We start from the raw sequence: 19,531 nt of genomic DNA, 5'->3' as shown, positions 1-19,531 counted from the left end.
GATTGCGTTGTCATTGATTTGTATTTTTATATGTCTGTTGTCACTCACAATTGTATGTTATACCCTCTGTCATTTCCCCCACTCCCGCGGCTGAACGGGTAACCCTGACCACCAAAGATGCATCTCCAAATCAGTAATCTGATTGGAGATCAACTCTGACCAAGCAGAAGGCTAGCTGGTATCCACAGCTACCAGAGACGCCTCTCCGATCTAGCTCCCAGTTGGAGAGCTACTCTGACCAATCAGAGACTTAATAGCACTCGCGCGAAAACCGCACGGCATCTCTGGGAAAAGTGGGCGGGGTTTCCCCTTTAAAGCTGCGAGTAGTGGAGACGCGATTTCACTCTTTGAAAAAGGGCTGCATAGCCTGAAACGCGTTAGAGTTTTTTGCTGTCTCCCCCACTGCACCATGTTTCAATAAAGAAGAATTTTAACCCTCTCATTGCTGGTGTTGATCCCGTCGTTCAGCTGTGCTCCGCTGCTCTTCTTGGATAATCTTCTATACACTTACCTACTCAGCGTGATGCACGCACACAATGGATCAAGGTTCCAAAAGAGTTTGATTCTCCCCATTCATGGATTCCGGGGAGTTGCTGACCAGTAACAGTGCCGCAGGTAACAGAGATTTTTTCTAGTCTGATGAGGTGCTTTTCTAGCATTATACATGTGTCCTCATCAAAGACAGATTAATCTTTTATATCACTCCCTGCTTTATGATGCACTGGGTCCAATACTCTGTATTACTTTATTAACCTTGTCCTAACCTGTTCATCTACATTTTTGAGCAACCATTGCCATTGTACCCCATTTCGCTGAAGCACTGTTTCTAAGGAAACCTTTCCTTTACCTATCACTGTGACATATACAAAAACAGTTGCTCGCATAAGGGAGACATTCATGTTACATGAATTATATACTGGGATCAACACACATCACATTGTGATTACTAAATCACGGTTTCAACCTATTTTTTAATATTGGTTGCCAGAGGGGAGGCACTTTATTTCCACAAAATGGATGAGGATGCACAGGACTCAGATACAGTGGACACGATGAACAGTACATTTGTTCAGAAATGTGCAGACAATACCACTAGAAAACGCAGAGCAGCGTATTTATTTGACAATACTGTACATGATGTGTGTGAAGATACGGCTGATCTTGGCTTCTATTTTAATAAATTGGAAAGGATCCTTCTCACCAATATTCGCTTGTGGTGGGATATCACCACGCTTGACAATTATCTCATTACCAAACGTATACCAAGGGGACTTCGCGTTAAAAAAGCGCCCTCCTTTGGCTTCCCCTCCAAAGATTTCGAATTGGAGTGGACGAGTATCCTCAATGAATGTTCTCTTAAATTGATGGACCTAATAATAAAGACAAAGGTACAAGAACGGATTAATGTCAAGAAAGATATTAAAAATATACAGCAGAAACTTAACCAATTCAAGGAAATGAAAGACTTTGAGACCATGGATAAAAGGTTGTCTAACAACATAGAAAAGGCTGAGAAAGAGATCATGGTTAAAAAACAAGAAAAGTTCGACCGAGACAGAGTCGATTACGGACGGAACAAGGTGTACATGTGGCAAAGAGTACCACCACCTAGGACACCTACTCGCCAAAACCCTACTTATAGAAATCCTAAATCACAAAAGGAACATCCCAAGAAATCAACACCAAAGAGATCTATCCTTAAGAAATCATCTGAAACATCCAGTGTCTCTGACATCTCGGACGTAGAGACCCGTCAACAAATAGTGTCATTTTCAACTGACGAGGACACGGACAGAGGCCGGGACAGCACGGACTATGAATCAAGTCAAAGAGGAGAAGCGTCTACTTCCTATGAACTACGAAGTAACAAGTCCTCAAAAAACTATCCAAAAGGACTAGGCGCTCGCCAAAAAGACGTGGCATTAAAGAAACGAAAGATCGACCCATAATAAATACTAACAATGTTTTGAATATTTCAGGTATTCCGATCTCGGACGGAGAACTGGCGATCCTGAACAAGGGCCTCAATTTTGCCATTATGAATGACTTTGATTTATTTAACACTATTATAGATCTCCAGAGATTTATTAGAAAACTTTCCTTGAAAAAATTATTTTCTGCTAAGGATGTTCAGATCCCCATGTCTCCTTCAGATGCTGGGGACATTGATCCCCACCATGTGATTGATGACACACGGGGGGAAAGACTATCTTTCAAAGAGTTTGGCGCGATACAAGACCTCACTGATCTTATAGGTGAAGAAGAAATTGCAGACTGTATAGATAAGGAAGAACAACTGGCATTCCTTACGGGAACTAAGCACACTTCCTTTAGAAATAAGTCAATCTTCTGTCCGAACTTTACAAAAGGCCCTCATTTAGAGACATTTGAGAAACTGGTTGAGAGGGACCTACAACTTATGGCCAAGGGTTACTCATTTACCACACCCCCCTTTAATAACATGACAAAAGATGAACATTTACATCTCTCCACACTCAAAAAAAGATCAAACATAGTTATAAAAAGTGCGGACAAAGGGGGTGCAGTGGTTGTGATGCACTCAGAGGCTTACCACTCAGAAGCCCTTAGACAGCTTAGTGATGTGAAATCATATTGTAAATTGGATAAAGATCCCACACAGGCCTTTTTGGTGGAAATTCGTGACCTGTTGGACCTGGGCAGCGTATTGGGTGTTCTTACAAAACAAGAAGTCGCTTATTTGTATAACCCCTTTCCCAACGTGCCTATTTTTCACCATCTCCCAAAGATCCATAAATCTTTGGTTAGCCCTCCTGGCAGACCTATTATTTCCAGTATTGGATCTTTGGGGGATGGTCTATCTAGGTACGTTGATTATTTTTTGCAGACTTTTGTAAAAGAACTCCCTTCTTATCTAAGGGATTCTTCAGATTTGCTTCTAGATATTCAAAACATAAAATGGTCTAATACTTTTATATGGGTCACATTGGATGTGACCTCACTGTACACAATAATTGAACACACCTTGGGCACTAAAGCTATAAGTCACTTTCTGAATCACTCTAACCTTAACCTAGCACAGAGCACTTTTTTATTAGATGCACTTATGTTTTTGTTACAACATAATTATTTTATGTTTGACAAACAATATTATTTACAGTCACAAGGCACAGCAATGGGCACATCATTTGCACCTTCATATGCGAATTTATTCATGGGTTTTTGGGAGAACACTCACATTTTTGGTGATAAGAATCCTTTCAGGCACAACATTATGTTTTATCGTAGGTTTATAGATGATTTAATATTAATTTGGAACGGTGATATTGACACTCTACACTCTTTTTTTGAATATCTGGAAGCAAATACTTATAATTTGAAATTTTCTCATAACTACCATGAAACTAAGATCGACTATCTTGATCTACACCTATACATAGACACAGATCTGAGTATACAGACAAATGTATTTAGAAAAACGAACTCTAGAAACTCGCTGCTCAGGTCCAACAGTGCTCACCCAAGATCCCTAATTCGGGGTATTCCAAAGGGACAGTTCCTCAGACTAAGGAGGATTTGCTCTACGGAACAATCTTTCCTCCTTCAGGCTGAGGAACTCAGACAAAGATTTCTGAGTCGGGGTTATGGAGAGAAAGACCTAGAGATTGCGTTTGAGAACGCACTCAAAATGGATAGAACAGAGCTCCTAAACAGAAATAAAAAGAATACTAGAAAGAAAAGAGGAGAAATTAACATCAAGGGAGATACAACCCCTCATGTACCACTCTTCATAACCACCTATTCTAAGCAGGCAGAGCAGATTAGGTGTATCTTACAAAAACATTGGTCTATCCTTAAATTGGATAGAGATCTAGAGAGTTTAGTTAAATCTAACCCCAAAATAGTCTTTAAAAAGGCCAAGACCATTGGGAATCATTTATCACCTAGTTTGTTCTGCTCTGCTAAGAAACCCACCCCCACAACACCAAAGGGATTTTTTAGGTGTGGGAACTGCAACACATGTAGATATGCCAAGGAACTTAAATCCATTAAGAACATATACACTAATCAGGTCTATCGCATTGAGAAATTTCTTACATGTAACAGCAACTTTGTGATATATCTACTCAACTGTCCCTGTGGGAGTAATTATGTAGGCCGAACAATAAGACCGCTAAAAGTCCGAATTACTGAACACATCAGGAGTATTAAGAAACGTGATGATAGATACCCGGTCGCACGCCACTTTAATCACTGCCCTCTGGGAACATTAAGATCTTTCACATATAGTGCCCTTGAACACATTCAGACTCATGTCAGGGGAGGCAATCTAGAAGCTTTGCTTAATCGTAGAGAGATGTTCTGGATTTATGCCCTTGGGACAATGGCACCCAGGGGCATGAACCAGGACTGGGAACTAAAACATTTTCTTACTTGATTTATTTATATTCCATGTCTCATACGGATTCTAGCATAATGATTTATTATAATGATTTGTTTTTTCATGCACAATATGTCTTTATTTTCCATTTTTACTTGTTTTTCATTCTCCCCCCCCCCATCCTCTCTCCCCCCCTCCCCCTCCCTTCCCCTCCCCCTCCCCCCTCCTCCCCCCTCCCCCCCTTCCCCCTCCCCCCCCCACCCCCCCTCCCTTTCCTTTCCCCCTTGTTTATTTATTTATTTATTTATTTATCTTCCCATCTTCTTCTGTTGCCTTCTCTTTGCATTTGTGTATTCATTCTCTATGGATTCAGCATCTATTGTTCTGCACAAAAATAGGAACATACTGTTCATCACTAAATATTATCATGAACAATTCTTTGCCCTATATATTGATTGATAATAAATTAAGGGCTAGAAGGAATTATATATTTTTCTGATATAACTAGACACTGTACATTAACAATATACTTTAGGTTATTCTACATCCTGTGTCTATCCATACGAGGAAATTGATTGCGTTGTCATTGATTTGTATTTTTATATGTCTGTTGTCACTCACAATTGTATGTTATACCCTCTGTCATTTCCCCCACTCCCGCGGCTGAACGGGTAACCCTGACCACCAAAGATGCATCTCCAAATCAGTAATCTGATTGGAGATCAACTCTGACCAAGCAGAAGGCTAGCTGGTATCCACAGCTACCAGAGACGCCTCTCCGATCTAGCTCCCAGTTGGAGGGCTACTCTGACCAATCAGAGACTTAATAGCACTCGCGCGAAAACCGCACGGCATCTCTGGGAAAAGTGGGCGGGGTTTCCCCTTTAAAGCTGCGAGTAGTGGAGACGCGATTTCACTCTTTGAAAAAGGGCTGCATAGCCTGAAACGCGTTAGAGTTTTTTGCTGTCTCCCCCACTGCACCATGTTTCAATAAAGAAGAATTTTAACCCTCTCATTGCTGGTGTTGATCCCGTCGTTCAGCTGTGCTCCGCTGCTATCCTTGGATAATCTTTTATACACTTACCTACTCAGCGTGATGCACGCACACAATGGATCAAGGTTCCAAAAGAGTTTGATTCTCCCCATTCATGGATTCAGGGGAGTTGCTGACCAGTAACAGTGCCGCAGGTAAGAGAGATTTTTTCTAGTCTGATGAGGTGCTTTTCTAGCATTATACATGTGTCCTCATCAAAGACAGATTAATCTTTTATATCACTCCCTGCTTTATGATGCACTGGGTCCAATACTCTGTATTACTTTATTAACCTTGTCCTAACCTGTTCATCTACATTTTTGAGCAACCATTGCCATTGTACCCCATTTCGCTGAAGCACTGTTTCTAAGGAAACCTTTCCTTTACCTATCACTGTTCTTTATATCTGATGTGCATGCAACACAGCAATAACTGCAAGGCGTCTATCTGTCAGGAATGCTGTGACTGTCATAATGTGCTTCATCTTATGAGTACAGGTAGTCCTCGCTATCCAACGTTTCACTTTACAACGAATTGCATACAATGCAACCCTTTGGGCCGTTTTTCAATGCCAGAATGCGTTTTCCAACGCTCACCGTCACTGATTAACATGGGACTCACTTTACAATGGTTTCACTATCCAACGCTACATCCAGAACGGATTCCGTTGGATAACCGAGGACTGCCTGCATACCTTTCTTAATTGCATCACATGCAGGGAATTCTTGTTTACAAATTCATATATTTGACACCTGCATGTTGGAGATTCAATTAATGGCAGCTCCGACTTTACAAATGTAACTGAGTATTAGCACTTGGGGGAAAAGACAATTCATACAATGTGATACACATTATGTGCATTATTCTACACCTCGCCAACATCTTGCACTGCTCCCTATAACAACCACTTAAGTCCTTTGCTGGCACGTGGGAAAACGATGCAAATTGAGGTGTTGAAAAATTGATATTGGGCAAAACAAAATTAAATAAATAAAAATTACTTTCTTAACTACAATTTACAGCTCAAACCCAAAGACTTTAAACATCAAGGTCTCTAGGCTGCACAACTGGTGCTAACAAAGCCTTTCATAAATAGCCCCCCTGGGAGTCTGTGCTGAAATTTGAACACATGACAATGGGACCTATGTGCTAATGGTTGCAAATGGCTTTTCTGTGCAGAATTGGTGCACAGAAATCTCATTTTAAATTGTACTTTGTGTGCCTATGTACTAACGTAAAAACTTTCAATCTGCGTCACCAACATCCGATTTTTTATGTTGCACAGAAATAGACTGCACTGGGCTTATGTTACGCCGGTGCTGCCCGCAGACCAGACCCATCCCCTGAGCTGAAGGGGGAAGTGGTAATACACGCACCCGCAGCAAAAGGAGCGTGTCCGGAGTGTGGTATGAAGCGTTGCCAGGCCAGGTGTAGTAAGGTAGACAATACTTGCCGGTACCAGTTGTAGAGATAGAGTGAAGGATGCCTTGCCGAAGTCAGGGAGTGGAGAGTGGAGATAGGTCGTAGTCCAAGCCGTGTTCAAGGGGTTACCAGAGTGAGCGTTGTCCAAGGAGTGCCGAGATCGAGAGCCAGAGGGGGTAGTCGTACGAGCTGCGTCAGAACCTGTGAAAACACTGAGAGAATCCAGAAGTACTTCCATACAGAGACTATGTCAAGCAAAGACTGAGAGCAGAGAGGAGCTAGATAAAGCAGGGAGGTCCAATTAGGAACGGAGGCGGGACAGGAAGAGCGACAGGGAGACACTGCAGATTGGTGCAGGCATAACAGGCCAGGTGTGTCTTGTTGGTAACCTGAGTATGCCTGTGCAGTGTGCGGGGGCGGAGCCTGAAGTCCGGAGGACGGGAAGAAGAGTGTGCAGACTGAGCGTGCTCCGTAACTCGTGTACGCGCGTGTACCGAGCCAGTGGACGGTGCAGGTGTGCGTGCAGGAGGGCATGGGCGCGCCCGGCGCTGAGCAGAGGAATCGCCGAGGGGAGTGATCCCGCGACGGCGGCAGGGGCGGAGAGCTGTGGAGGCCGGTAAGGCAGGATTGTAGTGTGTGTCCAGGGGCTCCCTGCAGGGAGGGAGTGCACTGAGTGGGGAATGTGGAGAACGCCGATTCCTGACAGTACCCCCCTCTTCAGGAACGGTTTCAGGACGGTCAAAGAACGGTTTATCTGGAATCTTTTTCCTGAAGGACTTAAGAAGGGCCGGGGCATGAATGTCCTTTGAGGGTACCCAGGATCTCTCTTGAGGGCCAAAGCCCTTCCACTGCACCAAGAACTGGAGCTGACCCCTGGATAGGTGAGAATCCAAAACAGAGTGAACTTCGTATTCCTCGTTATTTTGTACAGTAATGGGATCCGGTTTACGAGTCTGATCCGGAAAGAAGTGACTGGAGATAAATGGTTTTAAGAGGGACACATGAAAGACATTGGGAATCTTCATACTGGGTGGTAGTTGGAGCCGGAATGCCACGGGATTGATTTGTTCACAAATAGGGAAGGGGCCCAGGATCTTGGGTGCCAGTTTAGGAGATGGTACCTTGAGGTGGATATTCTTAGAGGAGAGCCATACCAAATCCCCTGGTTTGTAACTGGGCGCCGAACGACGACGACTATCGGCCTGTAGTTTCGATCTGCGGGAGGAGTTGAGAAGGGTAGACTGAATCCTGGACCATACGGTTTGGAGGGAAGAAATGCGTTCATCTATGGCTGGTACAACAGAAGGGATGTTGGGGATGGGAAGACAGGGAGGGTTGAACCCATAATTTATAAAGAAGGGCGACTCCCGGGTGGACTCGTTTTTGGCAGAATTGACGGCATACTCTGCCCAAGAGAGGAGTTGAGCCCAATCATCCTGGAAATCGGATATGAAACATCTCAGGTACTTCTCCAGGGATTGATTGATTCTCTCCATTTGTCCATTGGACTGAGGATGATAGGCGGAAGAGAAAGAAGAAGAGATGCCCAATCTCTTCGTGAAGGCTCTCCAAAATTTGGATACGAACTGAGAACCTCTGTCAGAAACAATGGACGAAGGGATCCCATGAATCCGGAAAATCTGCTCCGTAAAGATATCAGCAAGGGCGGGGGAGGTGGGTAATCCTTTAAGTGGAATGAAATGGGACATCTTCGAGAACCTGTCCACGACCACCAAGATAGTGTTCATTCCTCTGGACCTGGGCAACTCCACGATGAAGTCCATAGGAATGTGGGACCAGGGGCAGTCGGGAACTGTAAGGGGTAACAGAAAACCCTGAGGCTTTTGACGGAGAGTCTTGCTTTGAGCGCACGTGGGGCAGGCGCGGGTAAACTCCAGAATATCTTGAGACATTCTTGGCCACCAGAAATTCCGACGCATGAGATCAGTAGTCTTCTTAAAACCTGGATGACCTGCAGATTTAGAGGAGTGACCCCAAGACAGGACCTCTGGAACAAATTTGGAAGGTACAAAGAGTTTGTTGTCGGGAACGACCAAGTCCTTGGGAATGCGTCTCTGGGAGTGCAAAATCTTGTCAAGATTCTTGAAAGAAGACGTGGCAAGAATCCTTTCATGCGGAAGTCTCCAAAGATTCCTCTGGCCTCTCTTCAGAAGAATGTATTCGGGAGAGTGCGTCTGCCTTTACGTTCTTGGTCCCGGGGATATAGGAAAGGTGAAAATCGAATCGAGAAAAAAAAAGAGCCCAACGAGCCTGTCGTGGACCAAAGCGTTGAGCGTTATCTATGTAAAGAAGGTTCTTGTGGTCCGTGAGAATAGTAAACGGCTCTTTTGACCCCTCCAGCAGGTGTCTCCACTCTTGAAGAGCCATCTTCACGGCCAGAAGTTCCCTGTTACCCACGTCATAGTTCCTCTCGGCAGACGAGAATTTCTTGGAAAAATATGCACAGGGATGTAACTTATCTTGGGGCGTGGGTCTCTGGGAAAGAACGGCACCAGCGCCGCAATCAGAAGCGTCGACCTCCAGGACGAAGGGAAGTTCAATGTTGGGATGACGGAGAATAGGTGCGGATATGAAGGCTTCCTTGAGTGTCTCGAAGGCGGAGATGGCCTCGGATTACCAAGCAGAAGGATCAGCTCCTTTTTTGGTGAGCGCAGTAAGGGGTGCCACAATGGTGGAAAAACTCTGTATAAACTTACGATAATAATTAGCGAACCCTAAAAAACGTTGTATGGCCTTGAGAGATAATAAATGTGTATCGAGAGTGATACACCAAAGAATCCCCTTTAGATAGGCGCACTGCAGACCTGAAAATAAAGACGGTCAGGGGTAGGATGTGGTGTGTATAAATAAAAAACTTTATTAAATATTTGTGTATAAATAAAAAAAAAAAAAAAAAAAAAAAAACTTTATTGAATATTAGTGTAATAGTGTACACAAAACAGTATATAGTGCTGTACTATACACTGACTAATAATAGACCAACAGCAGTCTATTATTAGTCAGTGTATAGTACAGCACTATATACTGTTTTGTGTACACTATTACACTAATATTCAATAAAGTTTTTTTTTTTTATTTATACACAAATATTTAATAAAGTTTTTTATTTATACACACCACATCCTACCCCTGACCGTCTTTATTTTCAGGTCTGCAGTGCGCCTATCTAAAGGGGATTCTTTGGTGTATCACTCTCGATACACATTTATTATCTATCTAGCCCATCCCCAGGCAGCACGCCTCTACCTTCTAGGGGTCTGAGCGAGGTCCCTTTCTATAGTATGGCCTTGAGAGAGTTGGGTCTTGGCCATTCAGTGACTGCTTGAAGTTTACCGGAGTCCATCGTAAACCCCTCATCGGAAATGATGTACCCCGGGAACGGAGTAGAGGTCTGATGAAAGGTGCACTTCTCCAGTTTGGCGTACAAATGGTGTTCACGGAGACGGGAAAGGACGTAGGAGGTGTGGCGTATATGGTCCTGGAGATCTTTGGAAAAAATCAGGATATCATCCAAGTATACAATAACAAAAATATTGAGTACCTTACGAAAGACGTCGTTGATGAAATCCTGGAAGACAGCGGGAGCATTACATAAGCCGAAAGGCATTACCAGATATTTGTAGTGTCCACTACGCGTGTTGAAGGCCGTCTTCCATTCATCCCCCTTCCTGATGCACACCAGGTTATAGGCACCACGTAGATCCAACTTGGAAAAAATCTTGGCCCCCTGTAATTTATCGAACAGTTCGGTAATAAGGGGAAGGGGGTAACGATTTTTAATAGTTATGTGGTTTAAACCCCGATTGTCGATGCAAGGCCTCAACGACCCGTCCTTTTTCTTGACGAAGAAAAACCCAGCCCCTGCTGGGGAATTGGAGTGACGAATAAAGCCTTTCTTGAGATTCTCCTGGATATATTCATCCATAGCGTGAGATTCTGGTAACGACAAGGGGTAAGTCTTGGACTTGGGTAGGGAGTAACCTGGAACTAGATCGATCGGACAATCGTAAGTCCTGTGTGGCGGCAAGAGGTCTGACTGTACCTTATTGAAAACGTCCCGGAATTGATGGTAAACGGAAGGTAGAATAACTTCGGGAACAGAGGTATTGGCCTGCAGTTGATGAGTCTCGTCTGACCTCGGCCTCCAGGAAATGGGAGCAGAGGAAGTCCAGTCAATGAGAGGATTGTTAAGCTGTAGCCAAGGAAGACCAAGGGTGATGGGTATCCCAGGAGCGTGAATGGCATCGAGAACTAAGATCTCCTTGTGCAGATGTGAGGACAGAAGCAAGGGAGCCATCTCTAAGGAGATGTGGGCCGGGGTAAGAGGACGTCCATCGATACCGACGAGTGCGATGGGAACCTTCTTCCTCACGAGTGGTATGTGGTTTAACCTGGCGAATTCAAGATCCACGAAGTTTCCTCCAGCTCCTGAGTCAATGAAAGCGGCGTAGAAGTCTTGAACTTATCACCTGAAAGGAAGACTGGAAATGTAAGTTTCTTAGGGAGTTCATCTTTAGAAAGGGGACGTTGAGACATTACACCCAGAGAGAGCCCCTCTGTACTCACTGGGTGTTCCCGTTTCCCGGACGCAGTGGACACTCCCGAACCAGATGTTCCATGGATCCGCAGTAGAAACACAATCCCCCGGCGTGGCGGAACTGCCGTATCGGTGTGCGGATGCGGTGTACCCCCAACTGCATTGGCTCTGGCAACTCCGGTGCAGGACGAAGAGGTATGGTAGCACTTTGGGGAGCAGGAGTGTTGCTGGGAGTACTGGAGAACGGAACTTGAAAGTTATGGAAGCGAGTGCGCTGACGCTCTGAGCGGCGTACCTGGATACGTTGATCCACTTGGACAGCCAAATCAATGAGGACCTCCAATTGATCCGGCCTGGATTGGCGAGAGAGTTCATCCTTGATGGGATCTGCCAGACCTTGCCAGAATACTGAGACGAGAGCCTCTTGTCCCCAGTTAATCTCGGCTGCTAGATTCCGGAATTCCACCGCATACTGTGTCACCATTCGCCGTCCCTGAGTGATCTGGAGGAGAGAAACAGATGCCATCTCCCGACGAGCGGGAGAATCGAATACTCGTTGAAACTCGGCTTTAAATGCCGGGTAATCTTGGGTAAGGTCAGAACGTCGCTCCCAAACCGGGGAAGCCCAAGCCAGGGCACTGCCAGTGAGGAGGTTATAAATGTAGGCTACCTTCTTGCGATCAGTATTGTAGAGATGGGGGGCTATTTCAAACTGCACCTTACACTGATTTAGGAAACCCCTACAATCTTGCGGTTCACCTGCATAAGGCTTGTGGGGAGGAATCCTTACATCTGAGCTGCTAACTGCGCTTGTGGAGTGGGGACTTACATCTGGCGGGGTCGCGGTCGGTACCCTGTCTGAGAGTACTGCGACCTGGCGTGTAAGTGCCACAATTTGATCCGCCATGGCCTGGTTTTGCTGAAGCAGATTGGAGAGAAACTGTTGAAGTTCGGTCTGGTCTGCGTCTTGTGGGCTCGACATAATGTTACGCCGGTGCTGCCCGCAGACTAGACCCATCCCCTGAGCTGAAGGGGGAAGTGGTAATACACGCACCCGCAGCAAAGGGAGTGTGTCCGGAGTGTGGTATGAAGCGTTGCCAGGCCAGGTGTAGTAAGGTAGACAATACTTGCCGGTACCGGTTGTAGATGTAGAGTGAAGGATGCCTTGCCGAAGTCAGGAAGTGGAGAGTGGAGAAAGGTCGTAGTCCAAGCCGTGTTCAAGGGGTTACCAGAGTGAGCGTTGTCCAAGGAGTGCTGAGATCGAGAGCCAGAGGGGGTAATCGTACGAGCTGCGTCAGAACCTGTGAAAACACTGAGAGAATCCAGAAGTACTTCCATACAGAGACTATGTCGAGCAAAGACTGAGAGCAGAGAGGAGCTAGATAAAGCAGGGAGGTCCAATTAGGAACGGAGGCAGGACAGGAAGAGCTACAGGGAGACACTGCAGATTGGTGCAGGCATAAGAGGGCAGGTGAGTCTTGTTGGTAACCTGAGTATGCCTGTGCAGTGTGCGGGGGCGGAGCCTGAGGTCCGGGAGACGGAAAGAAGAGTGTGCAGACTGAGCGTGCTCCGTAACTCGTGTACGCGCGTGAACCGAGTCAGTGGATGGTGCAGGTGTGCGTGCAGGAGGGCGTGGGCGCGCCTGGCGCTGAGCAGAGGAATCGCCGAGGGGAGTGATCCCGCGACGGCGGCAGGGGCGGGGAGCCGTGGAGGCCGGTAAGGCAGGATTGTAGTGTGTGTCCAGGGGCTCTCTGCGGGGAGGGAGTGCTCTGAGTGGGGAACGTGGAGAACGCCGATTCCTGACAGTTACAAATGTCATGTACTAAAAAAAAATGTTCCAGTGCAGCCAAAATACAGGAGAAAGGATGTCAAACTTGCTCACCAAATTCAACCTAGTGTAAATCCTAAAAACTCTTTTTTATATTGTTAGTATATTATTTGTTTCAAAAAATGTTATTAGGCATTAATACAGTGTTACAAATATATCTTGGCCTAATATAGGGTTTTCTTTTTTGTTGTTGGCATAGATAGTCTTGACACGCCCCCGACCCTTCGTCCTGGGTCGAAGGGGCTAGCGAGAGGGGGGAAACAGAAAAAAGAGGGGGAGAGGAGGAGGAGGGGGGGGGTTGGGGAAGGTCCCGCCTTCCTCAGCTTCCCGCACGGGATCGCTCCCATGTCTCATCTATTGTTAGTTGGGGGTGGGGCAGTATTAATTTGCTGTTTGGGTAAGCCATGGTTCCCATACTTTGTAGAAGGGTACCGTTGTCCTTTTCAAGAAGGCTGATAGCTTCTCCATCAACATTACCTCTTGGATTCTATTCTTGACTGTTTGCTTGGAGGGCTGGAGACACCTTCTTCCATGAGGCGGCCACCACACATCTAGTCGCCGTGAGTATGAAGGAGATTAATTTTCTTATTGGGTGGTCATTGTTCTCAATTGGCCTGGCCAATAAGTAGGTCAGCGGATCAATGGGTATAGTGAGGTCTGTGACCTCTTTAATTATGATTTCCCAATATTTCTGAATTTCTGGACATGTCCACCAGATGTGTGCCATGTCTCCCTTTTGTCCGCAGCCTCCCCAGCATAAATCGGAGGCCAGGGGGTAGATTTGATTTATTCTGACTGGGGTAAGATACCAGCGAAACAGTATTTTGTAAATGTTTTCCTTGATTGTGGTACATATGGAAGTTCCTGAGGCTGATTCCCAAATACTTTCCCAATCCTCTCGGTCTATAACTATATTCAATTCTGCTGCCCAATTAAGCATGTAGTCATGGGTGGGGGCATCCATTGCCCTTTCCAATTCCACATAAATTTGTGTTATAAGACCTTTTTGGTGGTCTGTTTCCCTGCACAGCCGTTCAAAACTAGTGAGAGGGGGAAATTCCAATGTTGGGGATAGTGTTTGAATAAAGTGTCAAATTTGGAGGTACTTGAAGACGTTCAGTCCTGCCATTTCATATTTATTTTGTAACCTTTGGTAACTCAGGAACTGCCCTAAACTCAGGAGGTCGGCAACCGCTCTGACATTTTTAACTGTAAATTGGTCAAATTGTCTGGGCTCACAGCCAGGTGGGAATTTAGGGTTTTTAAGAATTGGGATGAGTTGGGATTTAGAGGTCGTGAGCTTGAATTTGAGTTTGCATTTCATCCATATCTCCCATGTGTGTCTCATCAGTCCTAATTTGAATTTGCTGTTCTGCATATCTTCCCTGCTCAGGGACCAAAGGCTTACTGGCAGTGAAGGCGTGCCGGCGTATTGCGATTCTATGTCCAGCCAGCAATATTGGCCTGGGTCTGCGTTCCAAACTACTACCTGTCGCAGCTGGGTGGCTTGATAGTATCTCGTAATGTCTGGGACTCCAAGACCCCCTCTCCCCTTGAGGCAAGCAGAACTGCCCTGGCGATTCTAGGTTTTTTACCCTGCCAAATAAAATTAAAGATTTGTTTTTGGAGATTCTTCAATTCTGAGCTAGGGATGTGGATCGGGAGAGTCTGGAAGTAATATAACAATCTGGGGAGTGTATTCATTTTAACCGAGATCATTCTCCCGATCCATGATATTTGGTACCCTCCCCATTTATCTAGGTCCTGTTTAATTTTCTGAAATAAGGTTGGGTAATTATGTTGATACAGGGATTGGTAGTTCCTTGATACCTTTACTCCCAAGTATTTGATATACGATTATGAGGAACTCCACCGGTAGTTAAAATTTAGCTTGAGAAGTTTCACCTCTGGCTCTTGCAGGTTTAGATTTAACGCTTCGGATTTGTCACTATTGATTTTATAGCCTGATATTTTCCCGAAGTCTCTGAGTTCTTTTTGGAGATTGGGGAGGGAGATTTGGGGTTTGGAGAGCGTTAAGATGATATCATCCGCAAATAGAGATATCTTATATTGCGTATGTCCAATTTCTATTCCTTGGTTGTCTACATTATTTCGAATTGTGGACGCCAGGGGTTCTATGGTGAGTGCAAAAAGGAGAGGGGATAATTGGCATCCCTGTCTTGTACCATTTTTAATATTAAATCTCTGGAGACTGCCCCCTGGTAGTTTTACCATTGCTGACGGGTCTTGGTAGAGTGTACGGACCCCTTCTAGGTATGCGTCTTTAAAGCCAAATTTACGCAAGGTATGGTCTAGGAAGAGCCAATCGATTCTATTGAACGCCTTCTCTGCATCTAGGCTCAAGAGTATTGCTTTGGTTCCTGTGAGTGGACATGGTCTATAATATCAATTATCTTACGAGTGTTGTCTGAGGCTTGTCTGCCCGTGACAAATCCTACTTGGTCTATATTTATAAGTCTCGGTAAGATAGGGTTTAATCTATTTGCTAATATTTTACTATATCATTTGAAGTCATTGTTGAGAAGGGAGATTGGACGATAGCTTCCACACTGCATCGGGTCTCTGCCCTCCTTATGTATGATAGCTAGGTTAGCAAGAGACATTGAGGTGGGGATTGGGTTCCCCTCCATAAAATGGTTGAACATTTTTAATAGATGCATGGATAAGATAGGTAGGAATCTCTTGTAGAGAAAATCTTCCCCCAACGGGACAGGTTGACAGCAGCACAGCAATAGAAGGAGAGAGGCTGGGTTGAGTAAAAGTAGACTTTAATCAGACATCGTGCTGACAGGTCCTCTGATGCATTTCGGTCCGTGGGACCTTTGATAAAGGTCCCACGGACCGAAATGCATCAGAGGACCTGTCAGCACGATGTCTGATTAAAGTCTACTTTTACTCAACCCAGCCTCTCTCCTTCTATTGCTGTGCTGCTGTCAACCTGTCCCGTTGGGGGAAGATTTTCTCTATCTACTAACACTGCAGGCACGCCGGGCTGGTGCTACGCCTACACGCTGATTCCACGTCTCTCCTCGTCATCCTGCTGCGACGCCTGAGCCGCCGGTCACGTGACCGCCCCCTGCGACCAGCTTGGTGCAGGAGGGTTGGCGGCGGATGCATCCACGCTCCTTACGGATGCCAGGACCATCACTTCGGGGTACGCTGAAGGCACAGAGGAGCATCATTATTTCATCCTTCATACCACACACTCATCAACCGTGAACCGTGAGTCTTTCTATCTCGGCGTTTTTGGAGCTCTTTCTGAGCCAGCCGCTGGGAGAGACATCAGGTCATATATTCAAGCTGTTTCTATACAGCCGTGTGGTAGGATTTCATTATGACTATCTATCTAAGGCTTACAGCACCACCCGCAACTTTCTACTGAGCACCTATAGGGTTAAGAATTTTCTTCACCTGTGTATACCAGGAATCTCTTGTAGTAGACATTGGTGAAACCATCAGGACCAGGGGACTTAGAGAGTTTGAGCACCTTGACCTCCTCTTCTAATTCCTCTTTTGAAATCTCAGCATTGAGGACTGTGTTTTCCTCCTCCGTTAATGTAGGGAGGTGACAACTATCTAGGTATTTTTTTTATCGATTCTGATGCTATTGGTTCGGGCCAGCCATTTTTGGATCTTAGATTGTATAATTCCGTATAATATTTAGTAAACTCTGCCGCTATTTTGTTATCGCTATTTTGTATCTCACCAGACCTATTCTTGATCGCCGTTATTTGGGATCTCTTCTGTATTCCTCTCAATCTGCTAGCCAAAAGTCTGTCGGCCTTGTTGCCCTTGTCGTAGTACTGCTGGTTTGTCCACTTGAGGGCCTTTTCTACATCCTCAAGATGGGCTTATTTAAGTTTTAATCTGGCTGTAGTTAAGGTTTTATAAGCTCTCTTTGAGGGGTTAGTTATATAACAGAAAGTCGCCAGGTCCGTGGGCGACCGGCATTTGGGCTTGTGTGCCCGTCGGGGGTGGTTCCGGCGTCGACGACAGGTGGGAAGTAGAGGGGACCAGACACTTTGTTGCCTTTAGTTGACACTTTCCATCCCCTTGCCCGTGGTATGACCCAACTAGTGTGCAGGTAAGGCATATAGTGTATTTTTAACCTGAAGGGGAGGAGGGGGGGAGGAGGGGGAGGGAGGGGGGAGAGGAGAGGGGGAGGGGGGAGAGGTGGGGGGAAAGGGAGGGGGAGGGGAGGAGAGGGGAGGAGAGGGGAGGGGAGAGGGGAGGGGGAAGGGTGGGAGGGGTAAGGGGGGGAGGAGGAAGGGGGGGAGGAAGGGAGCATGCTGGAAGCAGCGTTATCTATTGGTACATTAATACACCATTTTCTACCAAGAGGGCCTGACTTGAGTATATGGTCGGCCGGCATGACAATGTCAGCTCTACAGTTTATGTTCTCACAACCCAGGGGGAGCATGTAGGAAAAAAACAACAAAAAACACAAATCTAAGTGCAGACTGTAAACTTCAGTATGGCAGTGTGTGAGGAATCTTGGCTCTTGTGTAAAGCCTACTCACAGGATGGCAGATAAGTATGGGCAAAAACTGGATCTGGTGAATCTGTGCAGTCATCTGGCTATAGACAGGAAGGCTCTCGCACATATACATCAGGTAGACAGGAGCATGAAAGAATAAGAAGAGATCTCCATGGTGCAGATCAATATAAAAGGGATAACTTTATAATGTAGGTTTAAAAATGTGCACTTACAATAACAAAATCAATAAAAAGCATTTAGCACTTATAACAAGTGACTCAGGTGTGTCTGGATGTGGCCACCGCTCACCGCTCACCGCACTGCAGCTGCTTCTCCTCTCCACGCAGAGAAAGTCTCAGGATCACTTGCAGGTATAGGCTGGATCGCCACACTCCCCCGGTGTCCCCTCTGTGCCCCGGGAAGGCAAGCTCTCTCCCCGTGCTGCTGTGTAGGTTCCCTGGATGCCGGATGAATCACCTCCAGTGTATTCTTCGTGGCGATTCGTCACTTCCGGTTTGCGCGGAGCTCCGTCGCGTCACTTCCGGTACTGCAGTTTGACGGGCGGCTGGCAGGGCCAATCAACACGTGTCCTGGGCGGGTCCTCTCAACGCGTTTCGCCCAATAGGACAATAGGCTTCATCAGGAGTATCTACAGTTTAGGCAGACCCACCTGGATAGCAACATGCTTAATTTCAGTCACTGAAGTAGCGCCTCGTAACATACCTAGAAACTTTAGGTAATATTTCTTACATAAGTTAACCATAACAGTATGGATATCAACATCGATGATCTCAGGCTCATATACTTATCATGACCCTACAAAATGCAACATAGTTGTACCATCACCACAAGCTGAGAGTAGGAACACTGGTAACAGCAGCCTCAGGGGTTGAACATAACAACACAGGTAATATCGGTCCTGGAGGTTTAGCGTAGCGGCGTAGTCTAGAACAACCCTGGGGAGTAATCATAGTGGTGTAATAAACCAGGAGAGTAACTGCTCTTCGGTGGATCGGAGATAGGAGCATAGCTGGTACGGGCTTGGTTACACGATTAGTGGGAATCAACATTACAACCCCATTACAACCCCTTATAGTTCACATAACAGCATATCTAATCTGGACGTAATCAGCTTGTATAAAATCTACTCGCAATTATATGAGTCCACGGGGGCAGCTAGGTTGTTTAGGAGTTCCTTCTGGGGTGTGGGGGGTTGTGTGGGGGGGGAGGGAAGGGGATGACAAGGGGGGGGATATTATGAGAGGATAGGTGTCCTCTAATGTTTATAATTATCAGGCTCGATGGTGATGTGCTTTCTGCACTCTTGCAGGGGATAGGAGAGGGGGGGTTAGGGGAGATCGAGTACTCCTGTGTTCTACATGGCAACCTTTATGACCGTCAATCCTAGTACCTTGGAGCATAGTTAGGCCCCCTTTAGGGGGGGTACACAGGGGGAAGAAAAAGTAGAGGGGGGAGGGGAACACGGGGGGAAGGAAGGGGGAGGGGCAAGGAAGGGGGGGGGGAAAGAAGGAAGGGGGAGGGAGAAGGGAACACGGGAGGGGGTTGCGTTGTAACATATATAAGCTAACTATATACATATCAATTAGAGTTCGGTTGCATGGATGTCTACCGCTATTGCCGTAGTCCTGCGGGATCCACGCAATGTGAAGTGTGCCATACCCTTGGCAGTTCAACCCCTTATCTGCTAAGGTCTGCCTATGCGTTCTGGGTCAGACCGGATTGCAGGGCCGTGGGTACTCACGGTTGTTGTGGCGTCCAGTCATCACTCGGAAGTGGGGTCAGAGGGCCCTCCAGGAGCCAAACACTATGGA

At 46.0% G+C, this 19,531-nt stretch overlaps 1 long non-coding RNA gene across 1 annotated transcript in view; it reads right to left on the bottom strand.

The window, feature by feature from the left end:
• Window positions 1–677: 677 nt before the first annotated feature.
• The window catches only part of LOC142492943 (uncharacterized), a 107,179-nt gene continuing 88,325 nt past the window's right edge, over window positions 678–19,531 (bottom strand). Inside the window, exon 3 of the long non-coding RNA XR_012800941.1 lies at window positions 678–1,370. This is a non-coding gene — a long non-coding RNA (uncharacterized LOC142492943). The remainder of the gene's footprint in view (window positions 1,371–19,531) is intronic.

The sequence above is a fragment of the Ascaphus truei genome, chromosome 4 (assembly GCF_040206685.1).
Source record: "Ascaphus truei isolate aAscTru1 chromosome 4, aAscTru1.hap1, whole genome shotgun sequence".
NCBI lineage: Eukaryota > Metazoa > Chordata > Amphibia > Anura > Ascaphidae > Ascaphus > Ascaphus truei.
Note: the sequence above shows the minus strand (reverse complement) of the source record. Positions and strands in the feature narration are given on the sequence as shown.